The sequence below is a fragment of the Lutra lutra genome, chromosome 12 (genome assembly GCF_902655055.1).
Source record: "Lutra lutra chromosome 12, mLutLut1.2, whole genome shotgun sequence".
In the NCBI taxonomy this organism is placed as follows: Eukaryota; Metazoa; Chordata; class Mammalia; order Carnivora; family Mustelidae; genus Lutra; species Lutra lutra.
This window is the reverse complement of record NC_062289.1, coordinates 34,181,445-34,194,679: the sequence shown is the minus strand read 5'-3', so window position 1 is coordinate 34,194,679 and position 13,235 is coordinate 34,181,445. Positions and strand designations below refer to the sequence as shown.

General features: G+C 36.6%; 1 long non-coding RNA gene across 2 annotated transcripts in view; it reads left to right on the top strand.

Annotated features, from left to right (window-relative positions):
* LOC125082536 (uncharacterized) overlaps nt 1-13,235 on the top strand; it is a 116,140-nt gene that overhangs the window by 92,270 nt on the left and 10,635 nt on the right. For both annotated transcript variants that reach the window (XR_007122007.1, XR_007122006.1), the window contains one exon: nt 12,265-12,335. This is a non-coding gene — a long non-coding RNA (uncharacterized LOC125082536). The remainder of the gene's footprint in view (nt 1-12,264; nt 12,336-13,235) is intronic.

Below are 13,235 nucleotides of genomic sequence, written 5' to 3'. Positions count from 1 at the left end.
GGCTAACAGTTTCAATATGCACAATAAGTGGCTTAATTTTCAAATCCAGTGAGGTATCATTTTGTCTACAGATACTATAACTTTAAAATAAATAGAGATGTCTTATCTTCTTCCTTTTTGTATTTCAAGTGCTTACTTATAAGTTGCCTCCTTTTATATTCCTAACCCAGGTAGCTACATATCACCAACTGACCAAGAACATAATAACTGCCTTCCAACCAACTTCTGTATTAATAAAACCAGAATCATAATATCACACCTATGAGTTAATGTTTATTTAGATCCCACTTTGTAAATGATCCTGTTTTCAGCATCATTAGCTGTTTTGAGCAACCATTAGCTCCTTGCATACAACAAATCAACAACACAATATTTTTATTATTGCCATTTCATAGTTAGGAAACTGAGATAGACAATGTTAAATAGTCTGCCCAAGGTCACACAACTAATAACAAAGTTAGAATTCACACCTGGCCTGTCTGGCTACATTGCCCACACTTTTACCATTCCATTCGGACAGCTTCGTTAATGAGGAATAATGAAGAGAAGTGAAAGCACTTGGAAAATGCAGTATACTTTGTAAAATTGCTTTCTGACATGTAAAAACAAAATGCCTGACAAAGCATCCCATGCTTGTGTGTGTGGATGTGTAGATACACCCACATAAATATGTGTATATGTGTATGCACATACCCACACATGTATATAAGGGGTGTGTGTGTGCGTGTGTGTGTGTGCGTGTGGCTTGAGGAAAAGAACAATAAAGCCTGAAGATCTAACATTCATCTAAACTAGAGTCCTAGTATAATGAGGTAAAATATTACAGGATTATACCTATTTGAATATTCTGACATAATTAGTGGGACTAGTTAATTTTTCAAAGTAACCTAAATTCACATTGAAATAAATAATCTCATAAAAGGCTCTTTTTTTTAACCTTCTTAGTATTCAAGTCTTTTCTTCACACGCGTAGTTGGCAAACTACTCAGGTATCCCTGTTTTTACTAGTTTTACTAGTTTTACTCAGGTATCCCTGTACCAGTCCCCTCAGGCCCCTTCGCCAAGTTGAGGGAGGTGATTCAGTAATCACCTCAACATCTGAAGCCTCTTGTCTGGCCCTGTGATCAGTCCAGCTTCTGGATACCCTTCCTCCAGAGAGTTCCTAAACGGACCACTCCACTGGTTTGCATCCCTAAGTGTACTTATCTAAGGTTCCTAACTCTTTTTGTACCCTGGTTCTCTTCCAAAATCCCAAATTGCTTGAGGATTGAGTTTTTCTTCCTTCTAAAGGCTGCAGCAGACATCATATAAATAAATGGTGTCAGCAAACAGTGGCCTTATTATTGATCTTCCACTTGCCTATTGTGACGCTTTAGGCAAGTCTCCTACTTGCTTTTAGTCGAGGCCTTCCTTTGTAACACAGAAGGGCAAAACTAGAAGCTGGTGCCACTCTGTGGGGCTTTGTCTGGACCACAGAGCTAGTTACAGCAACACAGAGGAAGCACCAGGATGGCTGGTTGGAGTACATCCCAAGGACGTACTATGTTCAGATGAATTGCATTTGGGTCCTGCCTCTCCTTGATAAGGGTTAGTGTTCTTTGGATAAAACTACTCTAATGCTAAGAGAGCCAGACATTAGTTTGCTGCTGTAAGAACATGACAATGGCCCAGATGTTAGCACTGGGGCTCCTGGGGGGTCAAATGTCTGAAATCCCCCTGTAAGAGCCTAAGGTCAGGAAGGCAACTAGCAATTATTAAGTGCTTGGTACGGTCTGGACACTATGTCAGGAGCTTTCAGTTGTGATATAATTGAAGCCTCACAACAATCACGTGGATTATGTACAACAAATACCCATACTATCCATATGGTGTGGGTAATAAAACCAAAGCTTATTTAGAAGTAGCCTTGTCAAAGTCAGCCAATGAGCATTAAAACTGACACTCGAACTCAGGCTTACATCACTTGCAAGGTTGTACTTGTTTCATTTATTTTGCATTCTGTCTCTTCAGATGTAGCACAGTGGTGCCCACTGTAATTGTACTCATTCAGAACCAATAGTTCATAATCTTCACCACTGCCTTTGGTTTTCCTAAACCTGGCTTAGCTTGTGGCACCCTTGCTTTGCTTTTATAAATAAAATAGCTTATCAGTCAAAGGAACAAAGAAGCTCATGTATATGGAGAAAATTTTTAAACAAAGGCTCAAACATGCAGGAAATCTGGTGCCACAAAATTTCATTTTATTTCACCAAAGTACTTATTTTTGACTGTAATACTTCTAACTCTTTTACTTATGCTTTGAGCAAAAATGTTCACATTCCTTTTTCTTCATACACACTAAAATGCAATAGAATTAGGTTTAAAAGCAGTGTATTCTTCAAGGCAAAATAAATTACAAGCAAGTCTTGCAGATAGTTGCTAGGTAAATTGATTTCTGTATACAAAATGTTTTCTCCCTGATTTGTTGATAAAATTTTAATGTTATACATGTTAGAACTATTAAACACATCCTCCAAGCATGGAGCTTTTATTGGTGTCATGGTTTCCCCTTTTATCTTGTTTTTTTAAGACTTTCACATTATGTTGAAAATTGGGCAGATCATGGTGATGTGAAATAGGATGCTAACTATTACCAAAGGGATCTCATTGCATTATCTTTACTTTCTGCTCTGAGCATTAGGTCAGAGCATGGAAAATAACCAGCCTGTTCTAGGTGTACTTTAAGGAAAACAGATGAATATGTCTTTGGAGCCTGTTAAAATTTGGATTTAATATCAAAGCATGATGTTTTTGTGAATCTAGAGACTTACCAAAAAAAAAAAAAAAAAAAAAAAAGGAATGCAGGAAAGGCTGCTTCAGCAGATGGGCTAAAATTATATTAAAATCTAAGTGATGGTCAAGTGAGGTCCTGCGGTCAGTGGTAGCATCTGTCGATCGTGACTGAGCAGAAAGTAGGTGGCAGGGTTAAAGGCAGGTTCAAAGTAGGGCAACACACAACACACAGATTATTTTCAGCTGTTAGTCATCTATTTAGATTATTTCCTGCAATTCATTTAAGAACATGGAGCCCTGGGTTATTTGTGGTGGTTGTGCCATACTCTGAACACAAAAGGTAGATAGATGTGCTGGTATCGGGCCTTATGTGATCCCATTTTACTGATCTGGAATGATCTTCTCCCTACTCTCGGGCACCTAAATCCTTGTCACTTTGACTGCCTGGATTGATATCTACCCCGGTCAATCAGTATGTAGCAAATGAGCATCCATCTCATTTGCTAGGCACTATTACAAGGACATATTAAAAGGCTAAGAAAAATGCTAGAGGTAAGGAAGCCAACTGAGAGTCCATGTTATTAAAGAAGGCTTCCAGAACATGTATGACTTGAATTGCAGGGAATTTGGGTTGGCATGAGGTTTTCCAAATTTCAGATTTTCTGCCACCTGTATGATTATTTTCTATTAATAAAAAGAGTGCTATTAAATCAATTAAACAGGAAACTTCATATCTTTGAAATCAGTTTTTATGTATATTATATATTTCATATATTTTTCCTAAATTTAAGCTGTTAAAACAACAAGAACAAAGATAACAAAAATGAAACAATATTTCAAAATTGAATCTTTTACCTATTGTCTGCCTAAGGCTCTGAATCTAAAGTCTACTTCAATTTTGCTAAAAAGGTATATTAGCTCAGATATAGTGACCTCCTAAACCCCAAATGAGACTTGTCTTCACATAATCAGCAGCATTGAAAGAGAATTGAAAAGAGAATAAATCTCTCATTATGTGATTCAATGACATTTAATGCCTTACACACATACCGCTGGAATGAGTACATATCTTACGCTGGAAGTCATGTTGTGTAGTATTAGTTTTTTAGAAACTACACTTTGAACATATTGAATAATTGGAAAGATGAAAAGGAGGAAGTTTAATTAAAAGAAAAACAAAACATAGTGGGAGTCCTCCACCAAGGTGTTTCTGGAAGACCATTAAACCCTTCTAAGCTGGACTTGTTTCTTCCTTAAGCATTTATTCACTAAAATCTACACTTAACTTAGAGAAGACTTGTTTCCCTCCGGATAATGTAGTCTCATTTTGTGTAGAAACAATGTCTGACACTTCTGTTACCCGCCTCAGCAACCAGAACAAATGACATAATGTAAACAAAGGAAATGCTATTTACCTGGAGTATATGTTGAGGAAGTAGCTGCACTCATATACAACTAAAGAAAAATCATGGAGATAGTCATTGTTTGCCATTTAGTTATCACTCCATGGGTGAGAGTATCTGAATAAAGAATGCATGGGTATGGGCGCCTGGGTGGCTCAGTGGGTTAAAGCCTCTGCCTTCGGCTCAGGTCATGATCCCAAAGTCCTGGGATCAAGGCCCGCATCGGGCTCTCTGCTCAGCGGAGAGCCTGCTTCCTCCTCTCTCTCTGACTGCCTCTCTGCCTACTTGTGATCTATCTCTCTGTCAAATAAATAAAATCTTTAAAAAAAAAAAAAGAATGCATGGGTAGGATTGAATCCATAATCGAGTTGGCTTCCCAGTCGCAGACATGATAAGGGTCTTCATCTACACTCAAAGAATTAGCACAAGAACTAATCTGAGTTCACTTCTCAGGACTCTTCTCTGCTTATTCACTAGATGTACTTGGAATATGTTGTATCTCTTCAGCAGTCTTTCCTGCCGTTGAATAGATAATAATATAATTACTGAATTTCTAAAATACTATGAAATTCATTGATGTGGAATTTTGGATAAAAGAACCAAGGTCATTCAACATTTGGAATGTACTAAATAAACCAAAGAGACTGGTGTACCTTAAAATGAGATAATTACTCTTACAGAACCACCTTTGAGGGACTAGATAAAGCTATATATATATTACATATTCTATATACTACTACATATTCCAATATAGATAATGGTTTTAGATATAATCATTCAAATGGAAATAGTTCATGCTTTGAACGACAGCATAGAGGGAATAAACCATGAAAAGAAAATGAAAAGTATAACCTTAAGCCCAGTAAAACCCATACTGCTATTCTTTCCCTTCTGTACATTCCTGTGAGGGACACTGATGGACAGCTGCCTTGCATGACTTTCTAGAAAATGTATTAGGAAGTGCTACTAAATATTAGCAAATAAGCTCATGAGTGCATATGTGCCCATGTGCACGTGTGCATGTGCACACACACACACACACACACTGAAAAAACTTTCATGGAGAACCTAGCAGTGAAAACCCTTCAGCAGTCTTTGCTCACCCCACCCCCGCAGCCATCCCATCTCTGCAGTCCATCCCTAATGCTATCTAGTGGAAAAGGAAGGCAGCCTGCTTCCATTGTTCCTCTGTTTAAGTGAGATAAGATCCTCACTCTGTACATATTTTCCCTTTATCTCCACAGTCCTTGTGTCTCAGCTTGTTCTTTGAGTTTAATGACTTTTTTTCTTGCTTTGTTTTGCTTCTTCCTATCTCTTTGGGTTATGAGATCTTCACTGATTTCAGGAGTTGGTACTTTTTTTCTTCTTTGAGTCTCTTCTTTGTTCATTGTTAACTGGCTGATTTAAAAAAAAAAAATGTGTCCAAAGCATATGGAAATACTATTTCTCCTCCTTTGTTAGTTCAGCTTTCCTTTAGAGACTAACAACAATTGAAATTTATTTTCATAGACTGTTTTGGCCATTTAGTGATACCCTTGCATTTATTCTCCTTCCCACCCAAACACTGCTTCTTTCAACAAAGATTTAAATTGGCAGGTCCTTTTCGTAAATAAAATAATTTTGAATTAATGTAACAGCATGTGATGTGTCTATAACTGCCTTACATCTTGTTTCTTCACCAGTGAGATACACATACATCCCTCATCTTTGTCTATAGGTTGTAAGTGTTACAATTTCATATAAAGAGATGATTTTTTGGAATAAAGCTGACTCACCTGTTTCAGAATTGGCACAGTTTTGTTTTGTTTCGTTTTTTTTCATATCACAAGTTCATGTCTGTAAGCCACCCTTAGCTCTAAGGGTGGCGAACCAGAAGAATAACAATAAATGGAATGAAATACAAGAATAGCTTATAATTCCAAGATTAGAGGATAACCTAAGTGGGAAGTTGCCAATGCATAAATTATCAAAACCAAAAGCCTTGCTTGGATAAGAATTTGAATGAAGAATCAACACTTAAACTTGATAATCTGATTAACCTGAATTCAGATGCAAAAAACATATAGAAGATAGACTTTATGCCCAGAAATGTGCCAAGGATATTAAGGGATAAAATATAATCAACATTTATTAACTTTGGCCTTAAAAGAACTTATGATCTAGCTGGAGAACCTAGATTTGAAAACATAAAGCCAGAAGACAATCTAATAGGAATATAATTAAGTGTGTAATGTGCATTGGAGGTTTTTTATGTTCTGGAAGTCAGAGAGAACAGAGATTATCACATGTGTCAGCACTGTCAGGAAAGGCACTGTGGAAAGCAAAGAAAGCATGCAGAACATGGTTATATGAAGGGGGCACTATATGGATACTGCTGGCCCTGAAATTCCTTCCATAGACATAATTGGTGGGGGAAAATAATAATTACAAACACTGGACTTAAATCCCCCTGTAGACCAAAATCAAGAAACCTAACCTTCATAAGCTATCTTATGATAAAACACTAAAATTACGATTAATGTGCCTGTTTTTAAAAAGGCTAAGTAAATATGATCAAACAAAAATCTATCATGTCCATTTTATCTATGCTACTATAACAATATATTCCTACCTGATACAGACTGCTCCCTCCCTGAGGAATAGATGCAGTCAGTATAGTCACATGGAGACTATAGACTATTCATGTATAGTAGTCTTTAATGGCACCTGTGTTCCAGAGAATATGATATTAAGTATTATATACTTCTAATATTGCCCCTTCCAACAAAATATCTTAATCTCCACTTCAGATTAAAAATATACAAATAAGTTTAGGATCTAATGATGGATCAAATGCTCTAGATGTTTGTATATATAAGTTTGGATTATAAAGTAGAGGTTTTTATTTAAAAGAAGAAGAAGGAGAAGGAGGAGAAGGAGAAGAAGGAGGAAAAGGAAGAAAGAAGAAAAAAGGAAGAAATAGAAGAAAAGAGGAGGAAGAAGAAGCTGCTAGAAATCATGGTCTTACCTTGGAGTTCCATATCCAGGATGGTGAAAGCATATGATAATGTCAAGAAAGCTTTGAGCAAAAGTTAATTGTGAATAAACTCTGCACTGGAGTTTTGTGAAGCACTGTTCTTGGTATTCTATATTCTGTTGATGGTTGGTAGTACTCTTAAAATGCTCAAGTGACGCAAGTCTGGCAGGGATATTGACTATCACAATAGCCTAAAATGATAAGTGAAAACTGAGAAGATGAAATTTGGCAAGAATATGTATAAAGAGTTAGAGGGTTTTTGGGATTAAAAATAGATGACTCAAAAGAATCACAAAGTTTTAAAAAAATCTACAATATCAACAATTAAAATGAATGTTTTGTTAATCGATGATCTCTGAGTCTCTGAAAATATCCAACCTGTGGATGATACTTAAAGAATTTTTGTGCTAAGAATTAGAAATTTGTGGGAAATAAGCTATGACTATCTACTGAAGCTGCTAACATCACCAGAGTTGCCTTTGCATCTCAGTAAACTGAATAATTTCCAGGTCACCAGCCTACCCAATCCTGGGGCTGAAAGATGTGGAGCACTTTGGCATGGAAACTGGAATTACCAGAAACAATCATAAACTTGATAAGAAATTACCCCTGTGAACTTCCAATGACCTTCCCCTTGCATTTCATAGGACAACCATCCATAGTCGCCTTATTCCTATGGACATGCTTTACTCCTGTTGTGGTTGAGAACTTCAATAGTAAATTTCTTATTTATCATCGGGTTTTTACAGAAGTAACCACATCCAAACCACCTACCCAACTAATATTAGTAATGTCCTTTTACTTCCTGATTAAAGTACAAAGTGCTTTAAACATTCAGCGTAAACACATTTGTTTATTTCTTTCTTAATTTGTGAGGCTACTTTGCTGGCAGAGACCAGAGTAGAGGAATCCAAGATGTATTGATTTCTTTCTTCATGACTATTTAATCGGTTAAAGTGTGCGCCACTTGCAAGTGCCAAGATGCTGGTTACATTTTAATAAATGTCCTCTTTGGTCGATCAATACTTCTCAGCCCAAAAATAAATAAATAAAAAAAAGTGCTGTTCTCTCATAAGTTAATGGGGAGAAAATCTTTTTACTATCGTCAGTCATCATGACAAACAAGAATATGAAAAGTGTTAATGAAATGACCAACTGTCTATAAAATAAAAGACTTGCAAGACAGTCTCCTTTCTTCCCTTAATTTGATGAAACAAAATGGAAAATTACACTAGTGCCCATCCAGCGTGAAATGATGTTAACAAGCAGAAAACAAATGCTATAATGAAGGACTTCTAGGATGTACTATGTATAGTCTTACTTGTAAAGAGGGAATTACTGGGCAGAACTCTAGCCCTGAGCAACATCCCACCCCCTGCTGAGGAGAATCACAGCTACCATCACGTCCCTCGGGAAGTAGAGCCATTCGGCACAATAGGACAAATTGATGTTCACAGCATAATAATTATCCATGTGCTGCAAACAATAGGCCACACAATTACCAACCAGGGCAATGCCCTACACAGGCAGAGTGAAGTTGCAAAATGAAGTGATTGTACAGATAATTGAGGCAATAGCCCCACAATAAAGGGATGTGCACAACTTGTTATTTATTGGGCTTTGTTTGGGAAGGAAGAGTTACAAATAACTGAATTTTCCAGAACACCAAAACTTCCCATTTGAGCACAAAATGTTTCATTTTTAAAACGCATTCATTGTGAATGGATATCTTACATAAAATATATTACCAATTCCTTCGCCTTTTTAAGTAGGGTATATAAGTATGATTCTATTTTGGTAGCTCTCTTGATTAAACAAACAAACATATCTTTTGCTAAGGAAAGATGACCCAGAAACTACTACCTGGGCTCTCCTCCACATTCATGTAACATTTCCCTGTATGCTGCATAAGGATAACATGAGGACACCTAGAAACACTTTAAGCGCTCCGTTGAAAGAGTCAACAGGTTCCTATGTAAATACCACAAGTAAAAGGTAGCATAACCCAAAGTCATTCCTAAAAGGAAAAGGGATACAGTTGAAGATGGTTTAAATAGTTTGATATCATGCTTGATGAACTTTTATTCTTTTCTTACTAGAGAGTGGAGCATAGTGGGAAGATTTGGGATTGAAGAAGCAGCCTAACGTAGCGGTCATGACACTGTTGTGAGCCTCCGATTGCCTGGGCTCAAACTTCATCTAGCACTTAATGACCAAATGTTCCTGGAAATCTTACTTGAATCTTTCTAAAAGCTTGGATTCTGTCTACAAAATAGGAATGATTAAGATCCTTGCACTGTTGAGATTTTTAAATAAGATCATGCAAAAACATTTAGCCTTTCCATTGGCACTTATTAAGGGCCCTATAAGTGTTAACAATTTAAGTAAGAAAAAGAGGAATAAATTTGATTAAATCGGAATCCAGAGATGTGCATATAAATGACAAGCAGGAGAAAGACTATAAAAGGCAGTGGAATGATAACAAAAACTAAAGGAAGGGGCAAAGGAAGAGAGAATTCAGGAGACACCATGGCCTTGACCATGAAAAAAAAAATCACTATTTCAGTATTAATAAATATTGATTGAGCAATACCACAGACAATACACAATGCCAGATACTATCAAATTACATAACATAACTTATTTTACACCAACATCTTTGAGATGGAATTTGTCATTATCATTGCATACATAAGGAAATCAAAACTGAGAATAAAGGAATACTATAGGTAATACTGTAAGATTCTAACATATTTAAATATATTGTCTTTTGGCTCTAAATTCAATGTGCTTCTCACCTTATCTCAAAGTCTGTATATATATATGCATATATATATATATATATATACATATATATGTATATATATATATATATATATGTGTGTGTGTTTATATATATTCTTTTTTTTCCCTTCCTCATCTCTCCTCTTTCTGATCCAGTTTCTCCTTCTCCTGTGTTTTCTGAGCACTCCCTGTGTGTGAAGCACTGAAATGAGAGGATAATTAAAATTAGGTCTCTACCCTTAGAAATTTTACAGTCTATTGGAGAACAAAAGCATGTGAAAATATGCATAAAATATAACAGATGACTTCTCTAACAGGGATATGAACGAAATGCCATTGTTTCTCACATCTACCTCTCTGCCTAAAATGCTTTCTCTTCCTTTCCAGGCTCCCCAATCATTATATCCATCTTTCAAATTTCAGGTCAAATTTATCCTCCTCTTCCATAATTCTACCCACACAGTGATCTCCTTCTTATTTAAATCCTTCCATGATTTATAGTCTACACTCAAAGAACCTGTTAGATACACAGTACCATGATCCACCCCAGAGTTTAAGATTTAGGTCCTGGGAATTTGCACTTTAACAAGTTCTAGAGGATCCTGAGGCTACCAATCCAAGAAACATGCTTTGGGCACCACTGGCTCACTCCTACGGTGTGTGGCAAATATTTCCCCCTGGTCTTAGCTGATGTTCCTATTGTATATGCCCAATTCCCTACTCAGTCATTTTGTTCCTTGAATCCAAGGAATATTTCTTTTTATTCTTTGTACTTTCCACAGCTAGTAGCATGGTCTAACAGTCAATAGCATGTGTCTAGGAAATGTGTTCTACTTGACTGGTTGATTGGTAGACTGATTTACTGAGCGTGAGGTGGCTGTTTCTCTCCCCGCACCTTCCACCTCTCATGAAAACTCCACCCAGAGAAGCTATTTTATGTGAACTCAGATTACTGTATGGAAATGGAGGTGAACATATGTAGATATTTGTATTATCATATCTATCAAATAAGATCTCTCAAATAATGATACTTACAAACTTTTCCTCATGCTTATTTGCAGGGTAATACATAGACAGTTGCCTTGGAAACACTCACTCTGAATATTCTAAATTTTCTATAATGGAAAATCTTGCCTTTGCCTTATCACTTACACAGCCTCCCTCATTTTTGTGTTTTGCTGAGAATACATAATGAGATCTGAATGCTGATAAATGTCATTTTTGAGGACATAATTATTGTATTCATCTATTATGCTTTTCATAAACCCATTTTTCTCAGTCAAGCTTCTGAAGGGCAATTAGCTAATAAAAAATAAATTTTTAACTAATGCTATTTATAGTTGTGTTTTAACTGACCTCTCTGTAGTGTCCATTTCTTTTTTACTAGTGCATTTAAAAATCATTTTTTATTAGTCCTTCCCTCTATAAATCAGAATTAAAGTTGACATTTTCACGTTTGATTTTGGGAAACACAAGTAGAATTAGGCAACTTTTCAGTTGAATTGAACACAGACTCGCCTTAACAATTCTGAATATACCGATATTCAGAAGTTGCATTTTCTACTAGACTCAGCAGAGTCTCCATTAGTTATTGTTACTGTTTACTCAGTTTTGAGCTAAACTCTCCCAGAGTGCCAATTAGATCCTGAGAGCAAGTCCACACACCACAAGGTGAAGAACAAGTTTGACAATTATCCTATTAATTTGATCTATGTTTACATGTAGATGGTCAAACCAGATAATTCAGTACACATAACTCACCCAAAGGACTTATTATTTGGATTGGTTATCTACATAGATCAAATTAGACCCTAATAACTCCCAAGCCTCCACTTTCCTTTATGTCCTATAGACATAACCAAAGGTGATTCTACCTGTTATAGCCCATGCATGGCAACCTATCTATCTGTGGAAAAGTGTATTCAACTTTCAAAGTTATCACATATTTACAAAAAAGTTCCTGAAGTCTGAAGATGTAAAAAAAAAAAATAGCTACTAATGGGTTATTATTACATTTATCTTCCTGAGATCTACCGGAATAGACATTTTTTTAAGGTTTGCATTTCCATGATCTTTCTTTTGCATAGCATGAACCCTAAGATTGGTTTAAATATCCATCTCAGGGGTCATCTGACCACTTATACACAGATGCCTGTACTTGTCAATGACAAGTGTTTTACACTTGGTCTTGTCTTAGCTATGGGAATCTGCTGGCAAGAAGGTTAAATCGATCTAAGTACATCCGGTTGAAAGTAATTATTCAGGTGTCCCTTCTTTTACCATTAGCAGTGTCTGGCCACTGCACACTTCAAAGACAAAGAATATTCATGTGTGTATCAGTAGAGCCTTTCTGAAGCATAGTAAGTATCCAATAAATGATTGAATAAATATGAATATTACAGATACTCAACATAAATATTGTAGGAAAAAAAGAAATAACAATGAAGAGGAAGAAATATCATAGTAAGATCACTAATCACACCACCCTGAGGTAACCACTATTGATATTTGGGGCCATTCTTCTAGAAAAGGTTTAGTATATATATACTTTATGTACTTTTACCAGTATATTCTTTAGTATATACATTACGTACTTGGAAGAGCTTTGTAAACCTTTTTTACGAGTCAGTATATTACTCTTTTCCATACAAATAAATGTACTTCTGTCACTGTGAGAGACCTGGTTTGCACTATTGTTAATATGTCTTCTTATCAATGCCATGCTCCCCACCCTTGTGTAGGTGCATACCTCTTTCCACTGAGGCTTTGGCACCCTTATAGGGAGCTTCCTCCACTGCCCTTCCCGCTTGGACTTTAACCCCTTTTGCCAGGCTGCCTCACATTGAGACCTTCTTGGACCCCAACAGCAGGGATTCTCTCATCATACTTAGGCTCTGACAGCCATTCTGGGATATTTTTATGTGTGGGTGTCCTTCCCACTCTGCTCAAGCTCTGGTATACTCACCTGGCCACCATCCCATGTGCACAACCTTCTCTCTTGCATGGAGCTCTCAATCCTCATACTGGACTTCCCTCCTTTACGGAAGCACTGCTCGCTCTATTTGAGTTCTTACATTTCCTCGGACACATTAGTGGCTCTTCTCAGCCCCTATGTTATGGCTTACCCTGTTCAGTCCCACTTAATAGACTTAGGACTGAGTTGTTTAGGAGGGGAAGGGAAGGGTAACAAAGGGTGACAAAGAAGAAAAGACCTCTTTTTATAAAAAATAAATAATTAGTAAGAATCTGGCACTGTATTA